Source organism: Aulonocara stuartgranti, assembly GCF_965226115.1.
Source record: "Aulonocara stuartgranti genome assembly, chromosome: 18".
Lineage (NCBI taxonomy): Eukaryota > Metazoa > Chordata > Actinopteri > Cichliformes > Cichlidae > Aulonocara > Aulonocara stuartgranti.
In genome coordinates, this window is record NC_138954.1 from 22,175,396 (window position 1) to 22,201,796 (window position 26,401).

General features: G+C 45.7%; 1 protein-coding gene across 1 annotated transcript in view; it reads left to right on the forward strand.

Moving 5' to 3' along the window:
• Positions 1-8,265: 8,265 nt before the first annotated feature.
• The window catches only part of lingo3b (leucine rich repeat and Ig domain containing 3b), a 50,935-nt gene continuing 32,799 nt past the window's right edge, over positions 8,266-26,401 (forward strand). Inside the window, exon 1 of the mRNA XM_082513947.1 lies at positions 8,266-8,723. The gene's annotated coding sequence lies outside the window, so the exon portion shown is untranslated. The remainder of the gene's footprint in view (positions 8,724-26,401) is intronic.

The window sequence follows — 26,401 nt, forward strand, 5'->3', positions numbered from 1 at the left end:
AGGAGCAGATGACGGTGTTGAGAGTCCACTGTGAGGCATAAATTATTGTTATAGTACTTTCAGACCGAGCACCTGGGCAACGTATGTAGCTTTGTGCTTTCTGCTCAAAGCACACAAAGGGGGGGGGGGGGGGCATGTTTGAGGTTTTAGGCTGCTTTCTAGCTTACAGGGAGTCATTAAATTTTTCAGGGGTGCAGGACTGTATTCAGCTGTGTACTGGAGGTAGTGAGTACAACTATTCAGGATAAAAAGCTCCCAGTGAAACAAGCAGACAATGCCTTCCAACAGCAAACTGGCACTTCCTTTTATCAGGATGATCCTGGTTGAGTTGCTTTTATTCATTGCAAATATTTAGTGTCGTTTTTAATGACAAAGAGTTGTCACTTTTATCACTTGCTGTTCTCTTCAGTCTTGCAGAGCACCAAACCGCAAGCCGTGACTGATTAAAAAAGCATAGATGAACACAGTTAGCTGCTGAAGAGCCAGACTTGGTATGAGACCAAAAATGGGGAGAGAACATTCATCAGGTGTGGAGAACATGGCCATGTGTCAGCTGGATGTGTAATGGCTTTGTCAGTGTGCCATTACAGCTTTATTAAATTAATAATAAATCAATGCTTCAACACTTTACTGCCAAGTGACCAAAACAATCAGTTTATGTGTTGCCCTGTTCGTGCCAAAGAGACTAAATCCATTATGAGAATTTGATTTGAACCACACATAATTTAAACTCTAACACTCAAATAAAGTGACACAGATCAACTATATAGTTTAATGTCATTTCCTGCAGCAGCCATTGTTGTATACATGATGTGAAAGCACACTGCACAAAACGCTTCAGGCCCATCTGAAGCCGCATGGCAAAATTCTGGACACGAGCTAAAGTGAGAGATGAGGGCATGTGGCGACCCTCGAGGGACCCGCGTAGAAGATCAGTCCATCAAAAACATAATTTCTGAAGCCTGCCTTGTCCCACCTGAACAGACATCCTCATCACTTTTTAGTTATCTTCTCCCTCAACCAACATTTGTTCCCTTCTTCCTCCCATTCCCCCCCTTCTACCCACTCATATCACATCACATTTTCTTCCGATTTTTCTCCTGCTCTCCTGCTCTTTAGACTTATATTTCACACTGTACTCATTCACAACACATCACATAACCGTTTGATGTATTTCATACAACTGTCCATCGTCCCCTCTCTTCCCGTTTCCCCTCTCCTATTTATCTTCTTACCCTTCAATTTCACTGTTGCCTTCCTCCTGCCCCTCCTCCAATCCCCCCCCCCAATCCACCTTTTCCTCTTGCTCGCAACCCTGCTCACGTCCAGGTCTGTTTCCACTGATAAGACTCTCAGTGGCACCCACACACACACACATACACACACGCACACTAGAGCAGATAACAGTGTTGTACTGCCGACAGCATCACAGTTACCCGCTATTCCTCTCTTCCCTAATTTTGTTGCTAATGAATGGGCCATCAGGGATTTTTTTCTCTCTCAGCCAAATAAGAGCAGCAGACATGCAAGAATGAGACAGGCAACACGGAGAAGGTGAACAACAGAGGACAAAAAAAGTTACCCTTTTCTCGTAAATCCATTTTGTTTTCGGCTGCACCCAAAGCAAAGTTATTACCTGCCATGGCGTGGCTGGCTCAGGTACAGAGCAGAGAGTAAGCTGCCCTCTCTCAGACACAGGCTGAGCCACAGGGCAGTCAGTTTGTTATTGTCAGACACAAATAAAGTGTTTCTGTCTGAGAAAAAAAAGAAAAGAGACTTTTCTAGATCAACCACTGATAAACACAGGTGTGGACTAGCGCTAAATGTATCACCCACTTGTATGTATGGCTTTTCGCTGCTTAAAATGTTCTCACATTCAAACATCTGCATTTCTTTGAGAATACGTCAACAAAATGAATTAATATGAAACTGAAGAAATACTTTAATTTCTTCTGATTTTGTTTTATTTAAAAATGTCAAAACTGTTACGGAAAACATAATTGAAATTGCAATTAAGCAACAAGCCTTCAGCTGTGCACTTTCTGCTTTAGGTTGTTCTGGCAATGTAGTTTCAGCAAAGGCTAAAAAAATAGAGTTGTTCAAGATGAAGCTGTTGACCAGTGGCATGTCTTAACATTTAAAATAAAGTCTTCTTAACAGTAAATTCACTCCTTCCTATACTTCCTATATCTTTTTCTGCTAAACACAGAACCCACTGAAAAACAGGGTCCTGAAGGCTTGTGTTAGCCATAGCTGAGTTTTGCGTGGACTCTTAGTTTAGTTCATACCACACTAGAGTTATATTTGGAAGAGAGTATAAAGTACCTCTTAATGTAGACATATGGAGTCTTGTGCACAGAGACTCTGTGAAAACTTAAGAGCTACATCTCAGGCTCTACACGCCTCAGTTAGCACGTTAAACGCTACCGTGACATGACAGTACAATTAGAAAAAGACTGAAGAAGTATGGCTTGTTTAGAAGTGTTGCCAGGAGAAAGCCTTTTTTCTATTAAAAAAAACAAACAAACAAACATGCCAGCACAGCTTGCATCTGAACAAATTACAAGACAGATGAGACCAAAATGGAGATGCTTGGTCATAATGACCATAATGCACAGCACCACGTTTGGCACAAACAGCGTAAACACCTCATACCAACTGTCAAGCACAGTAGTGACGAGGTTTTGATTTGCGCTTGTTTTGCAACCACAGTATCTGAGCACCTTGAAATCACTGACTCGACCATGAACTCCTCTGCATACCACAGTATTCTAGAGTCATATGTGAGGCTGTCCATTCAACAGCTAAAGTTTGGCTGAAACTGGGTCTTGCAAAAGCATGAACCAGTCAAAGTCCAGACTTTAACCTGATTGAAATGTTATGGGGGATCTTAAGAGAGCTGTGGTAATGTAATGTTGTATAGAAGAGTGGGCAAAACGTCATCCACAACGAAGAAGAGCTTGTTAACTATGAATCAGATAGCCAGTGGTTCAATCCTTGGACCTTAGAGTAGGGGGTTGATCTGCACCCCAATTTTCCTACACCCCTGTTTCACACACCCTGCCACGTAAGGGGGGTTTGTTTTTTTCTGCCTGTCCTACCTTAAACATTGTCAGACTGTATACCGCTTATGATGTAATAACTGAAATAACACAAACAGAATTGAAGAAATAAACAGATAAAGCCTGAACAAGAGGAGCCTGTAGAGAAATTATAGAACTGATCTTGGAAAAGAAAAATGTGTTTGGCACAGCAGTGAATTCAGATCAAAATTCAAATTGCAAAAGCTGCCAGACAGGACAGGATTAAAAACAAACAAACTAAAAAACTCACTCCTTGTACAGATCACTGAAACAGAAGTGCCAAACTATGTTTTTGTGTTGTAGCATTTCTCCTTTTGTTGCTTAGTTACGTAGTTGGGTTTAACACATTGTTTTGCTTGGTTTTGTTTCATGTATGGATTAGGTAGCACTGTTTCTTCAAAGATAGTTGGATTTTTCTGTTGTTTGCTGGCTGTGGTTCATGTCAAAGTCCTCTGCTTTCAGTTACTGGCATATCATTCTTGACCAAGCAGATATTAATAAATAATAGAGTAATAGAGTGAAAAAAACAAAAACAAAAAAACCCCAATGTGAGTTACTGGTAAAGTCTTACAGAAAGACGATTACTTCCAATTATTTATGCTAAAGGTGGTTGTAACCCTAAGCTATTAAATTATTGAACTATAATGGACTTGGAGAAAAAGAAGGACTTGACCTTTGCTTACCGAGCAATAAATGTGTACATTTTTAACACATAAGTCGCCATGCTTTCAGACTTTGACATCCCCAGTATAGAGTTACTTGATGGGAAATAGCTCAGGTAATACAAGCAGCTGGTGGTATTTTTGGCAGTGTACCACAGTCACGGATAAAAATTCCCCCGGCTTTTGATGGTCAGCTTTTTGAACAGACTGAAATGTAGAGAAGTTGCCAAACACAACAGTAATGGACAAGGCGGTGATTAGTTTCATAACACAGCTGCTTACAGGGGTTATAAAGACTGGAACACACACAAACACAGAAGAGACAGCTAATATATATTCATGTTTAATCAAATCTTCTGTTTTCTGTAAGAAGTTGCTCTTGTTGTGGAATTAATTTGCATATTTTGGAGTAAGCCTAAGCCTGTGATTCATGCTGTTAGCCTGAATCATTTCCAAGCGAGATAAAAAACCCTGTTGGGTTTGAACATCAAAAAAATTATGCTAAACAGCTCCATTTATTATATACATTCACCTGTATTTGGCTAGTTATACCTTCCTTGCAGTAGCTTTTAGTCACACCTAGCTCCATTATGCAGGTTTGGTTTCCACCCGATAATTCCTTTTATATTTGTTCCAAGCCATCTGATACAATGATGTCTGACCCACGTCCCACCTGCACTCAGAATTCAAATGCCACCGTATTCTGTCCAAAATGTCAGTGCAACTTAAATTCCTCCCAAATGTGGGCTTTCGAGAAAGAAGACTGTCACTTGGGTTCAGTGTGTCACCCACAGCATTTGTAGTCTTAATGCTAACACTCTGCACCCACTGTGACGGCACATTGTGCACATATCACTGTACAACAACATGAGTGTATCCACCGCTGTTTAAGGCAGACCCAAGGAATAAATTCCACAATTTTAAGTTTTTAATTTTTATTTTTTTATTCTAAAGAAGAGTGTGGTGTTCATGAAAGGTGGTAAATCTGCAGCCATCAGTCTTAGCTAGAACAATTTGTTGGAGTGAATAAATGCATGTGGAGACAGGAAGTATCTCCTCTCGATTTTTACAGTATTTACCAGATAAACAAAGCGGATCAGGATGGTTTTATGTGGAAAAAATAAAGAAAATCTACACAAAATGTATCAAATTGTTCAATAGAACATAAGTAAGCTTGGCAACTGACCAAAACAAAACCCAGGGCAAGGCTTGTGGCTACTGGGGAACTAGCCAGCAAATTAATAATGAGGCGCTCCACTGAACTCTCTAAGGAGAATCTATCCCTGTCCTATATACCCCACTTACACCAGGATCAAACCATGTATGGAAATGTATCAGTTAACTCATGTAGTTGACATTTTCATCCAAAAACAACATAAAGACATTCAAATGACCATTTCTAGACTTTTCCCACTGAAACACAAACATTAAATCTACTCATTATATCTTTATATAAAACAGTACTGGTTACCCCTCTGTTTGAATTCAGCTTGGTACACTCCAAAATCCAAAACACCTGAAGTTCCTGTTTGAAAGTCTCCATCTTCACCATGGTGGTAATGTGGAGCAGAGCACAGGCTACAAACACTTTGGGAATGTAGCCGAGGAACAGTTGGCATATACTTAATACTCAATAGTGTTGGCTTTACACTCACATCTTGAAGATAAACTATTCTGCAAGCTTGATGCGCCAGAATAGGGCTAAATGAGAATACCTCTGTAGCAGCCTAGAGTCTGTAGAGGACATGGGTTACACAGTGGCAGTGATTAAATGTATTACAGAGAAACATTTGTTTGTTTATTCTCTGGTTTTATGTTGAACCATTTGCAAAACTGGAAGATTGTTCATAAAGTACACAGCAGGAGAAAAACACAACCTGCTCTGGTGTTTCGGCCAAGTGACACACATTTGGCTGAAATACAAGCAAATGATATTTTCGCAAGATGTCATTCTATTTATCTGTTAAGAAGTGTATAAAAATGAAATAACCTCTTTATTTAACAAAACAGTTACATAGCTGAGAAACTTAAACCTTAAAAAAGAAAACAACTTATGGCTGTCTGTGACAGGCAGACGACCAACCTCGGCTCGACGTGTGCTGCATATTTACTTTAATTAGTTTCTCCGTCATCAGATGAGAGCAGTTTTATGCCGACAGTCACTATAGCAGAGGAAATATAGCTAGGTTTTATTCTCAAATTTTAATTTTGTTACATACATGTTGTGTCTTCTTGGGCCTCATGCAAACAGGTTTAGAGATCTGTTGATGATCATTTGGCAATCCCAAAAAAAAAGTCGTATTCCCAGACTTTTTGATGAGCAGTGACTATGACTTGGGTGAAAAGTCTACACCAAAAAGCTTGGGATTGCTTTGGTCACTAGCAGATGGTTACAGTTGCACATATTTTGCTTGAAACACGTCAACTTGTCTGCAAACACTGATTATGTATTCTCTGAGCTGTAGCGAAACTTGAAAGCAGTGTGCAAAAAAAAAAAGACGGAAATGAAGGAAGCCTTACTTCTGCTATCAACACATATAAAAAAGCAGACTTTTACTTTTAAGGCAGACATTCCGTCTTTCTGGATTGCTTTGAACTCACAGTTTCTCCACCACTTGCCTAGTAGTTTATGAGTGTTTGCAGACAAGCTGGCCTCTTACATGCAGAGACCTATAATAATGAGGAACATTAAATAATTCAAGCTTTCAAGTCAGTGAAGACTCTTTCACAATTTTAGGACATCTTGTTAATTCAGAGAAAAGACTCATTTCTTGTCAAGTAAATGCAATACACTTGCATAGATATCATAATAGTATCAATTGACACTACAGCAAGTATTAGAATTACTGGAGAGTCTTTACATTACAGCTCCTTGAGGAAAGTGTTGCTAAGGAAGGAAGAAAAGAATCCATCCATCTATGCAGTCTAGACAGAAATGCCCAAAACTCCCTGTCCCCAGCTACCTCCTCCAGCTCACCTGGGGGACACTGAGGTGATCTCAAGCCCGCCAGCAGGGAAAATCTCTCCAGTGTGTCCTGGGTCCACCCCGGGGAGTCCTCCCAGTAAGACATATCCAAAACACCTCACCCAGAAGGCATTCTGGTTAAAGAAGAATTTTTTTTTTAGTTATCTATAATATCATCTATAATGTTTTTGGGGGTTCAGCAAAGGAAGAACACGTGATCTGATGTTTTAATGTATGTGTGTGGGCAGGCAGGTCAGATTGGCTGAGAGGTGGGAGTGGTAGGTGTTTGCTGGACTTGGCCTCCACCAGGCATCATGACTTGCCCAACCCCTGGCCTCGGGGTCGCAGGCCAGACTTCTCCTTTCCTGTGATGAGCTGTTAACTGACCTCAGGGGCAGTCAGGCTCGAAGAATGGGTTTCTGTGTGTGTGTGTGTGTGTGTGTGTGTTTCAACCTCAGTTCCCTGTGATCTGATCTACCCTGACAAGGCAACAGGACCGAACAATAAAAATGTCTATTTTCCTCCTCTCTCATTCGCTCCCTCTCTCTGCATGCTCCAGGCAAAATGGGGGAGGTGATTAAAAAGAACAAACTCACTGGAAGAATGACATTTCATCATAAATCCTCTTTTTGTATATTATACTCACCATTTGTCTTTAATCAGGAGCAGCTCGGTGCTATTTGGTATAGAGCTGCTGCAGCAGGATGCAACACCTTCATGCCTTTATTTTAAGATTTAAAGGTCACCTTTCACATTCCCACTGTTTAGCATGATGAATTGCAGTTGTTCCTAGGTCAATGCTAATAAGAAGAGGAGATTGGACCTCTGCACCGAGGGTACTTGAGGCTAGGTCTCAAAGAATTTGGAGTTGGACTTTTCACAAATGCAACTCTAGCCCAAAATGACATATACCTCACCATCTGATTCAGATGTAGCCACAGCAGTGAATGGCCCTTATCATTTGTTATCAAGCCCATGCACATTGTCAGTCGGCACTTTCCTCTACCTGCTGGCACCCTCGCAAGGCTGTTATCATTCAGTGCAATCAGTGATAAAAAGAGAGCAACCTAGATGATGTAGGAAACGACTACGAATCGTGTAAAGGAGTAAATTAAAATACTGGCAAATTGAGCTCGGTTAACTGTGATTTACATGTACAACCCATGTTTGCTGGATTATTAGAAAAGTCTTAGAATTACCTTTAATATTACTGTTTTCTAAATGACTGCAGTACTAGCAGTAGTAGTAGGAGCACTACTAATCCTCTTATCTATTCTTACAAATACATCTGCTGTTTTTCTGTCTTCTAATCTTTGCTGTCATTCTTTTTATTCTTTATCCAGCCCTGTTGTTTAGAGGCTCCCTCAGCCATACGCTCGGCAGCACACTGAATTGTGAATCCTAACAGCCTGAGCAGTAGCAGATAGAGAGTGACTGAGAAAAGTGAGGGAGGGAGGGGGTTGGGGAGAGATAAAGAGCGAGAGAGCAGCGAGAGAGAGGTGAGAGAGAGAGAGAGAGAGATGAAAAGCATGCTAAACGAGAGAGAGGCGCTCATACTGAAGGAGGCAGAGGCAACAGCAACAGCACGCTCCTTTCCCCATTCCTCCCTCTCTTTTCCTCATAATCCCACAGCCATACCGGAGGGAGATGAAGGCTACCCTGACCAGCTGATGAGGACCGGCTGAAAGAGAGAAAAGTCTCAGCGTGAGCCCCCCTTCTTATTTTGGGACGCTAATCAACAAGGAGTGAACGGAGGCGCGTACACACGAGCGTGCCTGCGGGAGGGAGGGAGGGAGAAGGAGAGAGAGAAGAGGGGGATGAGTGGTACGTTTGGTACAGCTGCTGATGCCAAGGTCTGAGAGTGAGACAGACTGAGGGAGACCTGAGGCTCGGAGGGCTCGCACGTGCGGAGCGGCGTCAGAAACTTGCGGCCAACGAGAACAGGAAAACAGATTCACATACGCACACAGCTGGACAGATGAGGAGGGATCAGGGACCACGCTTCAGCCCTGGGTATGTTAACTTGTGCAGAACACACGCGCACACACACATGGGCATTTACATCTTGTCCTCAACAGCCACTGTGATTTTTTCAAATAGAGCGCAGACACACTTGAAATGCAACAGTACACGTTTGCTGGGCTTAAGGGTTGACGACTACCCATCCTGACAAGGCTCCCTACTTGCCCTTAGATACTTGCAGGAAAGAAAAGAGAGTGAACAAGAGAGGTTATGTGTGTGTGTGTGTGTGTGTGTGTGTGTGTGTGTGTGTGTGTGTGATCATGCTTTCTTACTATCGCCTATCTGAATTGTGCACTCAGCTAGAGGTATTTAAAAAGGCTTCACAAGCTGACCAAGTGATGAATGTTAATAAACCTTCACTGATGGAATGCTGTCATGTTTCACATCGCCCGACTCTTCTAGTTATAACATCGCTCATTACATTACCTACATGAGTTATGCGCTCTGCTCACAGTCTGCAGTCTGTTTTTTTATCTGAAATGATAACCTGGCTGAAAAACAGCTGAAGTGAGGACTTGTTTGTTCACTCTGGTCTGAGACATGAATAGCTCTACTTTACCCATGCTGCAGGATGCCATGTGTGGTAACGTGTCATGCGTGGTCATGTGTTATGTCATGTTGTGGCAGGGGGCATATGGCAATGTGTGTGTGTGTGTGTGTGTGTGTTGTGGCAGGGGGCATATGGCAAGTATGTCTTAGGTGCTTTAGCTATCAGCCCCCCCCCCCCCCCCCTTTTTCTTTGAATCTAACACCCCCCGCCTCGTTCTCAGTCTCATTCCTTTTCCACCATCTTCCTCCTTTCTCCATTTCCAATTATAGACTGTCACCTCTCTCCCTTTCCTCCTGATCCTATCTCCTGTTTCATTCTCTTGCTAAGCAATTACCTTTACCTGAATCTTCCCCTCTGGACATCATGGCTGGCTGGTTTTTCTGTCTGTCTCCTCAACAATGAAAGTGAAGGATAGGTGGTCATTTCATGGCCATTTTTTAATGGTTGCCTGAACCATGAGCAAAGGAGCAGCAGTGAAGCATGAGCACACAAGCCACTTCATGTTAATACCACTCAGATAGATCTGGAACAGATACATAAATATGAAGCTCAATCTGGGAGGAGTGGGGTGTTCAGTGTACAGATGAATTATGCCTCTAATCATGGAATCAGCTCATTACTTCCTGCTCCTCATTAACTTGTTTGGGTTTCTAACTTTATCGCTGCTCGGTCTTGTCTTCCTGAAAACTAAACAGGAAAAAGAACTCACTCAGACACTGCTGGCAGGCAGATAGCTCCCAGCATACAGGCAAACTTGCTGTTTGTGTCTGAGAGTTTTTTCTGCACTCACGGACTCTTCAGCTACCTCTATTCCTGTTGCTTTACCCTCTTTCTATAATCGCCACTGGTAATGAGCCAGCCTTCACACACGTATACAAAGACATGCACTTATTCCCACCTTCCCACCATCAGTATGACCCTTTAAGTGCAGACGCTTGCCAACTACCTGAAGCATAATATCGCTGTCCTCTCTGCTGCCAAGTCTGCGTAGTGTGTGAAAAGACCAAGACTGGAAATGAGACACTGTTGAATCAATGAGAAGTTAGATAAGAGAAAGAGAATGTCACGAATAGAAGGATGAAGAAGGCAAGCGCGACATAAAATTAAACAGGAGGAGATTAAAGTGATGTAGTGAAAGGCTCGTCAGAGGGATATTTAGGACAGAAAGGGCCGAGAGTGTGACAGGAAAGTGGGAGAATGTGGGTGGAACTGTTTGGCCTCTGTGTTGACAGGTGCTTATTGCAGATGTGTTTTTCCAGTGAGTGGACATGCTGGCAACGTGATAGTTTTCAGCCACCCGTGGGGAAGAAGGTGATGAAAAAGAATGAAGAGGATGAGATCATTGCTGGAAACAAAATCTTTACAAAAGAAAATCGTTTTTTGTACAAGTTGTATTTTATTTTAACTTTTTTCCCCATTATTCCATGTTATAGTAGGTGGGCACAGAGCTTGTAAAGAAGACAACTGACTTTCCAAACACCTTTATTTAGTGGTAGAAGCGAGCTTATCTGAAATGTCTGTGATAAATCCACATTAAAGAAAAAGACTTATTCGCCCACATCTATGCCAATTACCATACTTTTCCGAGCAGACGTGCTTTTGCGAGTTTGACTGTTGTGTGGACATATGTCTGTCTGGAAGGGGAAACACTGAGCACTTGAGAACATTGTAAGGTTTACATGTAAAAACTAATATTGTATTTAAAAATTTACCACAAGCTTCTATGCTCATTACTTTTAAATATATTGCCTTTTTAAATTGGTTGCTTCTTTTTGAAACACCCTGTACTCTCAGAAAATAGAAGTTACTCCTCCACACATGTGAGACTTTTTAACTAAACCTAACATAGACCTGATAGAGCTGAGATCACAATGTTTAATGAACATGAATGCCTATTTTAAGCCTTACAACTCAGCATTATTATGTGTGGGCTGGGTACCTTTGACATTTAAACCAATACCGGAACCTGGACTTAAGTACCGCCATCCAAAAGTACCTTTTGTCGATTCGGTTAGCTGTTGTCTGCGCCTCCTTTATTACAATTTTGAAATGTTGTCAAACAAAATAAGTCAACATTCCACTATTGAAAGATTTGCTTATCTTTAACATTTTACACTCTACACCAGCTGCCTTGGTCGACAGTGTCTGTGTGTTAACATCACTGTCACATGCTTTGCAAACTACTATAGGAGTAGATGATTATTGGTTACGGTTACATGTTAGGTTACGTACTATCTCAGGAAGTAGAGTATGTTGTCTGCCAGCCAGTTGGAATGTCAGTGGTTCCATCCCTGTATCTGCATCTTCAAGTGTCCTTGTCTCATGTTCAACTATCTTATCGAACTCCAAGCTACCCCGGATGCATTTGTGGGAGTGTGTGTGCTTAGATGCAGTCCGTTGAATAGCAAATAGCATTTTGCGTTACAAACATTGCAAAGTAAAAGTGTAACCACATCTGAGTCGATTTTCAACTCGCCACGGCCTCATATGTTTTTTGTTCTTCAACACATCGTCTCACTTGCTTTCTTCTTCTTTGACTCCCTCTGTTATCGCAATTTGACACTGGCTGATTTTGTATGAATTTTTATTTTTTATTTTTTGTATTTATTTATTTATTTTTTTCAAATGACATCAGAAACAGCAGTATGCGACATTACGTGATGGCAGAGCTTCAGTTCATCCTTTGTCATTTTTTTTTTTTTTTTTTTTTAATAAATAGGACAGGGGGAATGAATGAGAGAAAGAGGGGGAGAGAAAGAAAGAAAACCAAAGGGGAGAAGAGACGGTGAGAAGGGGGGGAAAGAGAGAGAAAAAAAAAATGTATGTATGAATTTTTAGTCGTAGTACTGATGCAATTTGATTTATACCCTAAAAAGTACCAGGTTCCTCTACCCGGCCCCAATTTCTCATTCAGCTCATTTACATCAGCAGCACACTTTCCTTTCAATGAACAAGCTCTTTTTTTTTCTTTTTTTTTTTCTTTTTGCCTGTCAATGAACAAGCTCTAACGTGACCTTTAGCACTGGGCTAAAGATTTCCTGGAGATGGTAGAGACCAAAACTGGAGCTAAAAAGATGAATTTGTCAGATGGCTAGAAAGTGTGACTGTAAGTGAATGACTGTGTTTCTCTGACACTGAAGAATCTGTACAGTTGTTTTCCCTCCAGGGTGGTCAAGGTACTAGACTTTCAAACTCAATACCAATATCCAGGAAAATACTCAATGCTTGATACAGTTTTTGAAAATTTTGACCCCATCCTGCAAGAACAGAAGTAATTGCAAGCAAGTCTTATTTTGAAAAATTGAACCAGACGCTGCCTGTATTTTAAAACTGACCTCACAACTGGCTTTAAAAAAATACGAAACACATTTTGAAAAATTATTGCAAAAGTAGAAAAGTTTATCATCTTGTTCACATCTTCCCTGCAGTGTCTATCTCACCCACTGTTCTCACTGCTCCACCTCAGTCTACAGCTTTTCTCCTCAGCTCTTCAAGACTGAAGTTGTCTGATTCGGCTGCTGTGCTCCAGATTTCTCTCTTTATTTGCTTGGATTAGTTCTCCACACATTCATCTATGGTTTTCTTGCTGGTCTGCACAGTGAGAAACTTCTGACTGTGCCCATTCTCCACATGTCCGTAATCTGCTCTGTCACGGCTCAATATTCCACCCGTGATCTGTTCAGCCTACAGTAATTATTTATCTTTTATTTAACTAAAGTCAACTAGCTACCACGTTAAGGATAACAGGTGGCTAGTGTGGCTATTGGTTAACTGCTAATAGTTAGATGGCTAATATTGACATGTGCACTTCCATGCTGTTGAAACGGGACCTTTACAGACCTCTGATAGTGTTTCAGTGTTATGAATGTCCAGTATTTCACCTGTTATTGAGGGGAAGAGCTTTGTGTCTACTTGTTTGTGTGAAGTTGTTTACACTGTTTGTTGTAAATGAGTGACTCCGGTATTAATTTTAGCATTGATTAATATCTGAGTATCAATTTTTATTTGTCATGGTGAATTGGATTAAAGGACTCAGGTGCGAGACTCCTTGCAGAATGACAGTGGATTTATTTACAGTGAAAAGGTGAGTTAACAGTTCGAGTCTATAATCCAAAAAGGGCAGTGCAGTGATACGGCGACCTCTCCTCACGGTGACAGTGCAGTAATAATCCACAACAACTCCTGGTGCCGGCTCCTCCAATCCTTGAACCCTGGAGGCAGATGAGAAAAAACACACGCTCAATAACGAAAACGTCCTCTCCTTCACAAACCGGGTATGCTAATCATGACTACGCTACCCGGTTTAGTTCAACGTTCCAGCGTTGGTTGTGACTCAACCGCCCCGTTAAATAGGTCTGCGCTGGCAAGGTAATTCTGCACAGGTGCGATGATTCTAGCTTAGGACACTCCCCTCCGGTCAACTGCCGTTCCGTGCCACAGCTTCCGGAAGTACATGTTCCAGCAGAAAAACACATGCCCAGGATGGAGAGGAGAACACGACACAGTACACACAAACACCACAACAAATTGGCAAGACGATCAGTGAGGACCGTCTAGCCATGACAGTACCCCCCCATTAACGGGAGCCCCCCGGCGACCGACCAAATTTGTCAGGGTGCCGGCGGCGGAATTCCTTCACCATAGCATCATCCAGAATCGCAGACCGCGGCACCCAAGCACGCTCTTCCGGACCATACCCCTCCCAATCCACCAAAAACTGGAAGCCCCTACCACGACGCCTGGCATCCATAATCCGCGTGATGGCATAAGCAGGAGCGCCGGCAACAACCCGGGCGGGCGGCGGGGACCTGGAAGGCGGGCACAAAGGGCTGGTCCGGACCGGTTTCACCTGGGAAACATGAAACACATTATGAATCCTCATGTTGCGAGGAAGGGCCAAACGAACAGACACCGGATTCAACACAGCTTGGATCGAAAAGGGCCCAATTGTCACGGCGAGTGAGAAGAGCCGTGTAGAAAAGGAAAAGGAGGATCCACACGCAGGCAGTCGTGAAGGTGTAAAAGGTGATTTATTGGACACAAAAGGAGAGGCAAACGGCAACACGGAGAACTAAACTATACTGGGAAACAACTAAAACTACAAAGCACAAACCTGAATGAGAATGAGCAGAGGAGAATGATGATGGACAGCAGGGAGAACACACGGGTGAGACATGGTAGATACACAGACGGACCAGCAACTACAATAACGGAGGACATGACTTAAATACACCCAGAGAAACACAGGGGAATTACACACAGGTGGTGGACACAGCTGGGAATGATCAACAAGACGAGACAGAGGTAAAACTGAACACACTCACATGAGACCCAGACCTTCACAATAAAACAGGAAATGAGAACACCACACCAAGACGCAGACCTGACACTGAGAGACAGACAGAATGACACATGGAACCTGAACTAAACTAAACGTGAGATACAACAGAGAACAAATCCTTAAACATGAAACTCAAATAATAATCATAATCATCATCATAAACACCACAAGAGAACAAGAAAACAATCCCTGATGCAAACTAAAACCAAAACATAATAAACTCAAAATACTGGGTCCAACGGACCCAGAACCGTGACAGTACCCCCCCTCCAAGGGCTGGCTCCCGACAGCCCCAAACAGAAAACAGAACAAAACCGAGCACCAGACCAGGGCGGGCGGAGGGGGCCCAGGAAGGAGGGACAGAGACCAAACAAAAAAAAAAAACAAGGAGCACATGAGTCCAGAACCAAAACACGACTGTGCACTAGTCCATAACACAGTCAGGGGGCCGACCATGCACACAGCAACGGCGGCGACGGGCAAACAGTTCAGGAGGCCGACCGTGCACACGGCAACGGCGGCGACGGGCAAACAGTTCAGGAGGCCGACCGTGCACACGGCAACGGCGGCGACGGGCAAACAGTTCTGGAGGCCGACCGTGCACACGGCAACGGCGGAGCAGGTCCGGGGGCCGACCGTGCGGACGGCAACGGCGGCGCGAATGCAGTTCTGGAGGCCGGCAATGCGGAAGGCAGTGGCGGCGCGTAGGAGGTCGTCCACGCAGAAGGCGGGGGTGGCAACAGAAGTCCGGAGGGCGGCCACGATGCCAGCGGCGGCGACAAACCTTTTCCGGAGGCCGTCCCCGAAGGTCATGATGCCACCTAATAGGCCTGGAAAACGGCCGGCAGAGGCTAGGCGGAACAGGTCGAGCTGGCTCTGACGGCGGCGTGGCAACCACAGGACCAGGCGAGGCTGGACCAGGCGAGGCTGGACCAGGCGAGGCCGGACCAGGCGAGGCCGGACCAGGCGAGGCCGGACCAGGCGAGGCTGAAGTGAAGGCCGGACCAGACGAGGCTGAAGTGAAGGCCGGACCAGACGAGGCTGAAGCTGAAGCCGAAGCCGGAGCGGAGGCTGGACCAGACGACGGCGTGGGCGGAGCTGATGGAGCAGCAGGCAGCTGAATGGGCCCCTCGGACCCTCCAGCGGAGACGCGAGGCTGGACGGGCCCCTCGGACCCTCCAGCTGACGTGGCATGAGGCTGGTGCGGTTCTCCTGAACCCCCAGCTGACGTGGCATGAGGCTGGACGGGCTCCTCGGGCCCTCCAGCAGACGTGGCTTGAGGCTGGACGGGCTCCTCGGGCCCTCCAGCAGACGAGACTTGAGGCTGGCTGGGTTCTTCAGAACCCCCAGCAGACGAGACTTGAGGCTGGCTGGGTTCTCCAGAACCCCCAGCAGACGAGACTTGAGGCTGGCTGGGTCCTCCAGAACCCCCAGCAGACGAGACTTGAGGCTGGACGGGCTCCTCTGGCCCTTCAGTGGAAACAGACACTGAAGCAGCAGGTACGGAGATCTCCGCCAGTGTGGACACTGGCTGGGACTGAGCAGCACAGTGGCTAGACTCAGGCAGCAACAGTGGGATGCAGTCCTCAGAGGGCTGAAAGTGTTCCCTAATACACTCAGCAGAGGACGGAGGCGGACGGGTGAACTCACTTGAACTCTCAAGGGGTGCTGAGAGCTGAGACTGTTCTGGTGAGTTCTCCGGTGAGGCTGCTGGCGCTGGCGTCTTGACCTCTAGGGGTCCAGAGTTGGCTGGTGACTGACACCCAGCCTCTGGGGAGGCCCTAGAGGGAGCAACTGTCTCTGACATGGCCAGCTTAAGAGAACCAGCAGATATTGTGGTGAAGTGTGTTCCCTGCTTAGAACGAGACAGTGAGGATGGAGGCTGAATGAACGAGTGGGTAGGCTGCTGAACTGGTGGCAACTGAGCTACAGGTGGCGAAGTTGTAATAGGTGGTGGAGTGGCTGGCTGAACTGAGGGCAGCTGGGCTGCTGGCTGAACTGAGGGCAGCTGGGCTGCTGGCTGAACTGAGGGCAGCTGGGCTGCTGGCTGAACTGAGGGCAGCTGGGCTGCTGGCTGAACTGAGGGCAGCTGGGCTGCTGGCTGAACTGATAACTGTACTGCAGACCCAACGTTAAACTGTGGTGAAAGTGTGGATGGGAGAACATTATCAGGAAAAACACAGAGCGTGGGCATAGGAGAAACAGTCTTTGAAGCAGTGGCCATGGGTGAGACAGAAAAATCATTGTTATCCTCAGTAGATACGCAAAAAATAGTCCCAGAAACAACAGTCACAGAAGCAACAGAGTCAACAAAAGTGTCCCTTTCACTCACCACAGCCGGCTGCTCTGACATTCTGAACTCCGGCTGTGGGGTGCCGCGCCGGCGGCGCAAACGTCGCTTCCTCCGTGGAGACGGCTCCGATGGGCCGGGTAACTCCTCATCCGGCGGTACGGACGGCACGTCCTCCGTTGAAGCGAGCGGGCAAGCAATAGCGGCGGGGGGTTGGAGGTGTAGTTCGTGGAGGATGAAGTTTTGCACGAGCGGGTGCAGTGAGTCCAATAGCCAGGGATAATCAGAAATAAGCTGTTGCAGCCTGACTTCCAGAACGTAGAGAAACGCTTCTCCCTCATGCTCGAGCCACAGGTTGATTAGTTTTGACACTGAGTCCGTTATGAGCTTTCGAAGCTCTGTGGGTGGGGTGAATGCCGCTGGATCCATATCTGGCTGGTCCGTACTGTCACGGCGAGTGAGAAGAGCCGTGTAGAAAAGGAAAAGGAGGATCCACACGCAGGCAGTCGTGAAGGTGTAAAAGGTGATTTATTGGACACAAAAGGAGAGGCAAACGGCAACACGGAGAACTAAACTATACTGGGAAACAACTAAAACTACAAAGCACAAACCTGAATGAGAATGAGCAGAGGAGAATGATGATGGACAGCAGGGAGAACACACGGGTGAGACATGGTAGATACACAGACGGACCAGCAACTACAATAACGGAGGACATGACTTAAATACACCCAGAGAAACACAGGGGAATTACACACAGGTGGTGGACACAGCTGGGAATGATCAACAAGACGAGACAGAGGTAAAACTGAACACACTCACATGAGACCCAGACCTTCACAATAAAACAGGAAATGAGAACACCACACCAAGACGCAGACCTGACACTGAGAGACAGAAAGAATGACACATGGAACCTGAACTAAACTAAACGTGAGATACAACAGAGAACAAATCCTTAAACATGAAACTCAAATAATAATCATAATCATCATCATAAACACCACAAGAGAACAAGAAAACAATCCCTGATGCAAACTAAAACCAAAACATAATAAACTCAAAATACTGGGTCCAACGGACCCAGAACCGTGACACCAATAAAACGCGGGGCCAACTTCTTGGATTCAGTTCGTAAGGGAATATACCTGGAAGAGAGCCACACCTGCTGTCCAACACGATAGGCAGGGGCCGGAGTGCGGCGACGATCGGCCAACCTCTTATTCTGCGCCGTCGTCCTCAACAGAGCCGCCTTGGTGGCGCGCCACGCCCACCTGCAGCGTCTCATATGATGCTGAACAGAGGGAACGGCCAGCTCACCTTCAGTGATGGCAAGTAATGGTGGCTGGTACCCCAGCGACGCTTCAAACGGAGACACGCCAGTGGCTGCCGACGTGCTGGAATTGTGGGCGTACTCAATCCAAGCCAACTGGTCACTCCAGGTGGATTGGTTCGAGGAAACCACACAGCGTAACATGGTTTCCAACTCCTGATTCGCCCTCTCCGCCTGACCGTTCGTCTGAGGATGAAAACCTGAAGACAAACTCACACGGGCCCCTAGTCCTGAACAAAACGCCCTCCAGACCCGGGAAGTAAACTGGGGGCCCCGATCAGAAACAATGTCTTGTGGAATCCCATGTAACCGAAAAACATGCTCGGTAAGGAGCCGAGCCGTCTCTAAGGCAGTCGGGAGTTTGGGCAACGCCACAAAGTGCGCCGCCTTGGAAAAACGATCTACAACAGTTAGTATGGTCGTGTTACCTGATGACGACGGTAGACCAGTGACAAAATCCAAAGCAACATGCGACCAGGGGCGCTTGGGGACTGGCAGAGGGTGCAAGAGACCGGCCTGGGGGGCACTGGGGGTCTTATTGCGAGCGCAGGTAGGGCAGGCCGCAACGTAGCTCCCACGATGCAAGTGGCGGGCAGAATGGGTCTCTGCTTCTCTCCGTCATCCGTGTGTGGTGCAAATTGGCGTGAGAGAGCATCGGGTTTTGTGTTGCGTGATCCTGGTCTGTAGGTTATAGTGATATTGAAACGTGTAAAGAACAGGGCCCACCTGGCTTGACGTGCGTTAAGACGCTTAGCTGCCTGGATATACGCCAAGTTCTTATGGTCCGTCCAAACCACAACGGGGTGTTCACTTCCCTCCAACCAGTGCCTCCATTCCTCCAGGGCCAGCTTGATGGCGAGGAGCTCCCGATCGTCCATGTTGTAATTCTGTTCCGCTTGGGTCAGCCGTCGAGAGAAGTAGGCACATGGATGCAGCTTGCCACCCACCCGCTGGGAGAGAACGGCCCCCACCCCCGAATCCGATGCGTCCACTTCCACCACAAATGGTCGGGTGAGGTCAGCCTGGATCAAAATGGGAGCAGAGGAAAACAGTTGTTTCAAACGAGCAAATGCCTGCTGCGCGGAACTAGACCATAGAAAGGGCAGTTTGGGAGAAGTGAGTTGTGTGAGGGGAGAAACCACCTGGCTAAAGTTCCTGATGAACCTCCTGTAAAAGTTGGCGAACCCAATAAACCTTTGCAGTTCTCGACGCGTCTTGGGTTCGGGCCACTCCACCACTGCCTTCACCTTAGCAGGATCGGCTCGTAGCCGCCCCTCCTCCACAATAAACCCCAAAAACGGCACAGACTGAACATGAAACTGGCATTTCTCACCCTTGACGAAAAGTCGATTTTCCAGCAGACGCTGCAGCACCAGTCGCACCTGTTTCACATGTTCGGCTCGAGTCTTAGAGAAGATGAGAATGTCGTCTAAATAGACAAACACAAAATGATTAATAAAGTCACGCAGCACATCATTAACCATTGCTTGGAAGACAGCAGGGGCGTTGGTGAGTCCGAATGGCATGACCAGATATTCGAAGTGCCCCAAATGGGTGTTAAACGCCGTCTTCCATTCATCCTCCTCACGAACACGAACCAGGTGGTATGCATTACGGAGATCGAGTTTGGAGAAGATAGTCGCCCCTTGGAGTAGTTCAAACGCTGAGACAAGAAGAGGGAGGGGATATCTGTTCTTGACGGTGATCTTGTTCAGGCCCCGAAAATCAATACAGGGGCGGAGAGACCTGTCCTTCTTCTGTACAAAGAAGAATCCAGCCCCCAGAGGGGATGTAGATGGGCGAATCAAGCCGGCAGCGAGAGAGTCTGTAATGTAGCGCTCCATCGTCTCACGTTCAGGCTTTGAGATGCTGTAAAGCCGGCTGGTGGGTAATGGGGCGCCAGGGTGCAGATCTATCCCGCAATCATAAGGGCGATGAGGCGGGAGAGACACTGCTAGGTCTTTGCTGAATACTTGAGCCAGGTCGTGGTACTCTGGAGGGACGGCTGAGAGATCGGGTGCCTTCACCTGAGCCGCCGGATTTAGGGGCACTAAACTGGGCACCGCTGCACGTAAACAATGTTCATGGCACCACTCGCTCCAGCCTGTCACGCGTCCCTGAGCCCAGTCGATCTGCGGATTGTGCTGTTTGAGCCATGGGAACCCCAAGACCAATTGGGTGCCGGGGGCTTTAAACAGAAACAGGGAAACTCTCTCAACATGGTTACCAGAAAGAACTAAAGTCAGATCAACAGTGCGATGGGTTATTGCCGCTAACGGGCTGCCGTTAAGAGCTGAAACCTGAAGAGGCTCCCGGAGAGGAACCGCGGGGAAGCCCAACTGCCTAGCGAGCGATTCATCCAAAAAATTCTGTTCAGCTCCAGAGTCCACTAATGCACGGCACTGGTGAGTGTGAGATTGGAAAACCAACTTAGCAGAACAACTCAGATGGGGAGCAATGTTCATGGTCGCACCCGTCAGTACTCCCACAGCTACTGACGGGCCTGGTCATTTCCCCGAGAGGGGCATGCGTCAGCAAAATGTCCCTTCTTTCCACATGCAAAACACTCACCCGTCTGGCGTCTCTTCCTCCAATCTGTGGAGCTCAACCGTGCTCCGCCTAACTGCATCGGTTGCTCCTCCTCTTCCGCTGACCGCGGGTCCGTCCCCTTCCACTCCAGGGCCGGTAATCCAGTCCGCCACCCAGCGCCTCCCGGTGTCCGCTTGCTGAACTCCCGAAGGTGATCGTCCAACTTAATACATAAATTAATCAATGCACTCAAGGTTTTAGGCAATTCTTTGGAAGCCAACTCACGCTTCAGTCCCTCGTTCAGACTGTTCAAGAAAGCTCCCCGGAGCGCCGTCTCCTCCCAACCAGTCTCCTCAGCAAGAATCCAGAAATCCACCGAAAAGTCAGCGACACTCCTCCGGCCCTGTTTCAAAACAAACATCCTATGTGCCGCACTGTCAGGGTTAGTTCCTTTATCAAAAACACTTCGAAATTTGCTCAAAAAATCAGTGTAGGAAATCTGAGGCTGGGAGTTTAGGACCGCTTGTGCCCACTGCAAGGCTCGACCTGTCAACAGCTCCACCATCAGGGTGATTTTAGAACAATCAGTGGCGTAAGCCTGAGGCTGCTGCCTAAACGTGAGGGCACACTGCATTAAAAATCCCCTACTCTTGTCCAAATCTCCGGAAAATTTTTCTGGGACTGGCAACAAATGTTCACGCCGTGGCAGAGGAGGGGAGGGGGGCAGTGGGCAAGCAGCAGCGACGTTGATCGGAGGTGGCACTGGTAAAGGCCCCCCAGCAGCTCCAGGTGGAGATAGCAACATACCTTTTAGCTCTGTCACAACCTGGATTAGCGCTGATTGCTCCTTGGAGAAATGTTGTAACATGTTCTCATGGCGTTCTAGTAGCGCCGCCTGGAGCGACAGCTCGCGCCGCCAAGGTGCCGAGTCCGCTGAGTCCACTTGGCTGGAACGTTCTGTCATGGTGAATTGGATTAAAGGACTCAGGTGCGAGACTCCTTGCAGAATGACAGTGGATTTATTTACAGTGAAAAGGTGAGTTAACAGTTCGAGTCTATAATCCAAAAAGGGCAGTGCAGTGATACGGCGACCTCTCCTCACGGTGACAGTGCAGTAATAATCCACAACAACTCCTGGTGCCGGCTCCTCCTCCAATCCTTGAACCCTGGAGGCAGATGAGAAAAAACACACGCTCAATAACGAAAACGTCCTCTCCTTCACAAACCGGGTATGCTAATCATGACTACGCTACCCGGTTTAGTTCAACGTTCCAGCGTTGGTTGTGACTCAACCGCCCCGTTAAATAGGTCTGCGCTGGCAAGGTAATTCTGCACAGGTGCGATGATTCTAGCTTAGGACACTCCCTTCCGGTCAACTGCCGTTCCGTGCCACAGCTTCCGGAAGTACATGTTCCAGCAGAAAAACACATGCCCAGGATGGAGAGGAGAACATGACACAGTACACACAAACACCACAACAAATTGGCAAGACGATCAGTGAGGACCGGCTAGCCATGACATTATTTATTTATGTATTATTGACAACTCTACCCCTTAGTACCAAATATTTACCAAAAGAATGTGTTATCATCTGTAGGATAGTGCACTTATTGTGTTAACTATATGAGGCGCTCATACCCCAAAGTTGTTTTTACATCTTGATGTGCAGGTTGGTAAAAATCAACAGTTTTCTTTGTTTCAGAATTTTTTTCAGCTTCTTGCAGATCAGCCCTCAATTTTGTGAGCACTGTTGTATTCTCACCAATACCAATCATGGAGGAATAAGATATATGTGAAAGGATCAAGCTTCAGGGAGCAAAATTTGAGCATTATGTGTCCACCGGAGGAGACGCGTGAAAAGAGGAAAGATTCTTGTGCAATGAAAGGATTTGATTGAGACGATGACCGGGGGTATGTGGGCGTGCTGAAAGAGCTTTTGATGTCAGTGTGTGCACAAGTGTCTGCACGCGCTTTTGTGTGTATACGTGTGTGTGTGTGTGTGTGTGTGTGTGTGTGTGTGTGTGTGTGTGTGTGTGTGTGTGTGTGAGAGAGAGAGAGAGAGAGAGAGAGAGGACAATAGTCAACCTTGAGGTTAAGAATGAGGTCCAGCATGGCGGATTGTTTTTATTAGATTGCTCGATCGCGAATGAGGTGATTGCACGGACAAGGGCAGAGAGTCACATCCACACCGCCCACGTCTGCCCACACACACGCACATCCATGCTCAGCTACACACACAAACACACACACACAATAAAACACCAGTCCTTATTAAAGTCTTGAATTGCAGTACGGAGGCTCATGTTGCATTAGAGGTCGCTCAGAAACTGAAGTTAATGGTCTTACTTCCAGTATCATTCAGCGTGTGTTCTGTGAGGTTATTAGGCCTTTAAGGTGCTGGCCGCTGGTGAAGCCTCCCATGTACAGCATAAAGTAAAGGGCATGATTCCAGTCAATAATGAACAAGCAGGCGGCTGCTGCAGGCCAAATAACATGCAGGTGAAAAGTACAACACTTCTGCGGCCTCAGCCTCCTCCTTCTTTCACTTGCTGTTTCTCTTTCCTTCACTTTTTCCTTCGTGATGAATTATTCTTCCTCACACTTTTGCCCTGTTTTCTTCACGCTGCCCTTTCACTTTCCATTTCTCCTTCTTTAATTTACTTTCTCGGCTGCGTTTTCTCAGACGTGACCCCTGAGCGCTCCAGGTTCTGCTGTTCATTCACTATGCGCATGGTTTCTGTCTCTTTTGTCTCCCTGCTGCTTGGGTCCGATAGGAAAAGTTTTAAGGTCACCTGCTATCTCTTGCCTAGCTCTCATAATGAATTAGCATTTGGCTTTGCTTCATTATTCAGTCTGACACAACCATCCCTTGAGTTATTCTCAATGTCTTTACAATTAAACGCTCAAATTCAATTTAGCCATGATTAAGTAACTAAATCTCTCCTTTCTAATTACAAAACTCTCCCCTGCTGAGAGATACAAAGCCCTTAAAGGTGTGTCCATCCCATTTTCATGTTAAAGAGTTTAACACCAGCTTGATAGAGCCACGAAAGAGTCTCATTTTGCCGACATTAAGTGCTTGTCTTGTCTTTTAAAAGAAACCTTTCATTGTTGCATGTGTGTGGCGCTTTTGTCTTCCTTGACACCTCACTCTGAACACTCCTAATAAGGTTTCTTGCTCATCCACACAGAGCAGAAAAATAACTGTTGAAGACAAACAGCCTTTTGTGGCAGCATCGCATAACTGCATTTAATGTCACACTCTGCCAACAGCTATTACTATCACAGTTCTCATTCAAAACAGAGAAAAAGGAAGTCATGGAAATACAGAGACTTTGTGTTGACTATGAAAAATACACAGTTTGGCTCTTAGAGTTGTCACATTAAAGCTAGCAGTTAATGACCTTGAACAGGCAGCGCTGTGTTGACGCTTACTGTGATTCTCTATAATATCTGCAAATTTCATTTTATTTGTATTCAACCGGCATTTGAAATACATAAAAATGAACATAAAAATGAGAAGAGACTGTTTTGCACCAGCACATCCAGACTTATGTCATCAAACCAGTAGTTCACGGCAATCTCCACACCTCCACCTGTTTACACCATTGCATGACTTTTGATTCTAAATTTTCTCCAGAGTTTTATCATCTCTCAAAAACCAGACGTCTGGGTACTCATCACTAAGCAACAATGTCTTTGTTATTCAAATCAGCCTGCTGTTGTGCTCAATCAACGGCTGTTTCCACTGTCCAATTGGCCAATTAGAGCTGTACAGACGGGGTTAGTAGCAGCACAGAGCTAGCAGTTTAAGAACATCCATGAAAGGAGTTGCCACATTAAAAGAAAACAAGTGGTAAGACCTGCACCTTTGTAAATAATGAGCCAGCATCCCACATTAACTCATCAATACTACTCAGACCTCAAGAGAAAACCAGATAGCTTCTGGTATCCAAAAGAGAAATCTTTTCCCCCGCCTGCAGATATCTGTTTACACAGATTTGTGTACCAAATGTACCAAATCTAAAATTAAAGTGTTTATTTGATGAAGTGAAAAACATTAATCTCTCATGAGAAATCAGCACTGTGGCTTATGTTTCACATGAATTTTACACTGGCAATCATTACTGAGTGGTTTGGAGAAAAGCAACCAAACAAAAAACAGCTTGGATTCAGGAGAAAGACGGATGGCTGCCCCTCTCTGTGGCTGCCCCTCTCTGATCCTGATCTGGCAGAGGTTTCTTCCTGTTAAAAGGGAGTTTTTCCTCCCCACTGTCGCCAAGTTCTTGCTCATAGCAGGTCATCTTATCGATGGGGTTTTTTCTGCATTATTGTAGTGTCTTTACCTTACAACATAGAGTACCTTGAGGCGACTGTTGCTGTTAATTGGCGCTATATAAAAACATTTGAACAAAACTAAGACAAACTTAAAAGAAAAAACATACATATACTTTTTTGAGCAATGTAGAGAAGCCAACACATAAAGAGACCATGAAGACCATTGGTTCTCAAATAAATTAGTATGTCAGTAAAAAGCTCTGAAAGCTCTGTGTGGCCTTTAAGTTAGGAGTAATTTGTGATACAACATCTGTGTGGTTACCTTTTAAATGAGACTCCAACTACCTTCAACTACCTCACGGGTGTTCAGCTGAATCAGAAAGGCTGACACAAAAGCTGAGCTTGTTTTAAGTCTCACCACCTGTTGCTGTAAAAGGAACTGGTTCCAACAACTCAGTGTGTGTGTGTGTGTGTGTGTGTGTGTGCGTGTGTGTGTGTGTGTGTGCGTGTGTGCGTGTGTGCGTGTGTGTGTGTGTGTGTGTGTGTTTGTAGCAGTCCTCCCATTACTTCACCTGCATGAATAAAGGAATCGTGTTTCTCAGACTTCATTAAAAGTTGATGCAGGTCATGAAGTGTGCGGCTTTGCTAATGCAGGTCAAGGAGATAACGTTCATGCGTGCATATGTGTGTGTTTGTGAGAGCGTAGCCATCCCTGCCTTTTGTTAATTGAATGTTGAATGCAGGTTAAATTGTATAATCTTATCTTTTAATAATGCAGCTGAACTAAGGATAACACACAGGATATTGTGGCTCCACGTTCTACTCTCTGCTTCTCTGCTTCTCTGTACTCCGTCTATGTGTGCGAGATAAAGGAGGTGAAAGTGTTATTACGCAGTTGTGTGATAATAAATTTTTGAATTCATGTGACGCCCTGAAGTGACCTAGTTTGACATTTAAACATACTGATGTACAATATTCTCAAAACTGCTGATGCAAGTGATTGGCTTCCACTTCCACAGTGTGTGTGTGTGTGTGTGTGTGTGTGTGTGTGTGTGTGTGTGTGTGTGTGTGTGTGCATTGCCATGTAATGCCATCTGTAGGCCCAACCTTTTGGCAGGGGGGACGTTATTCATTAATTCTAACAGCATGATTTCGAGCCATGAACACTCTTCAAATGTTTCTGTGTGTATGTGTGTGTGTGTGTGTGTTCCTGTCTAGCTATCTTTGTGAGGACCAAAATCTGCATTCTACTATACTTGTGAGAACCAACAGTCACTTGTGAGGACACACTCACTGGTCCTCACAATTTTGAAGGCCTTTTTGAGGCTCAAAATGTGGTTTTAGTGTC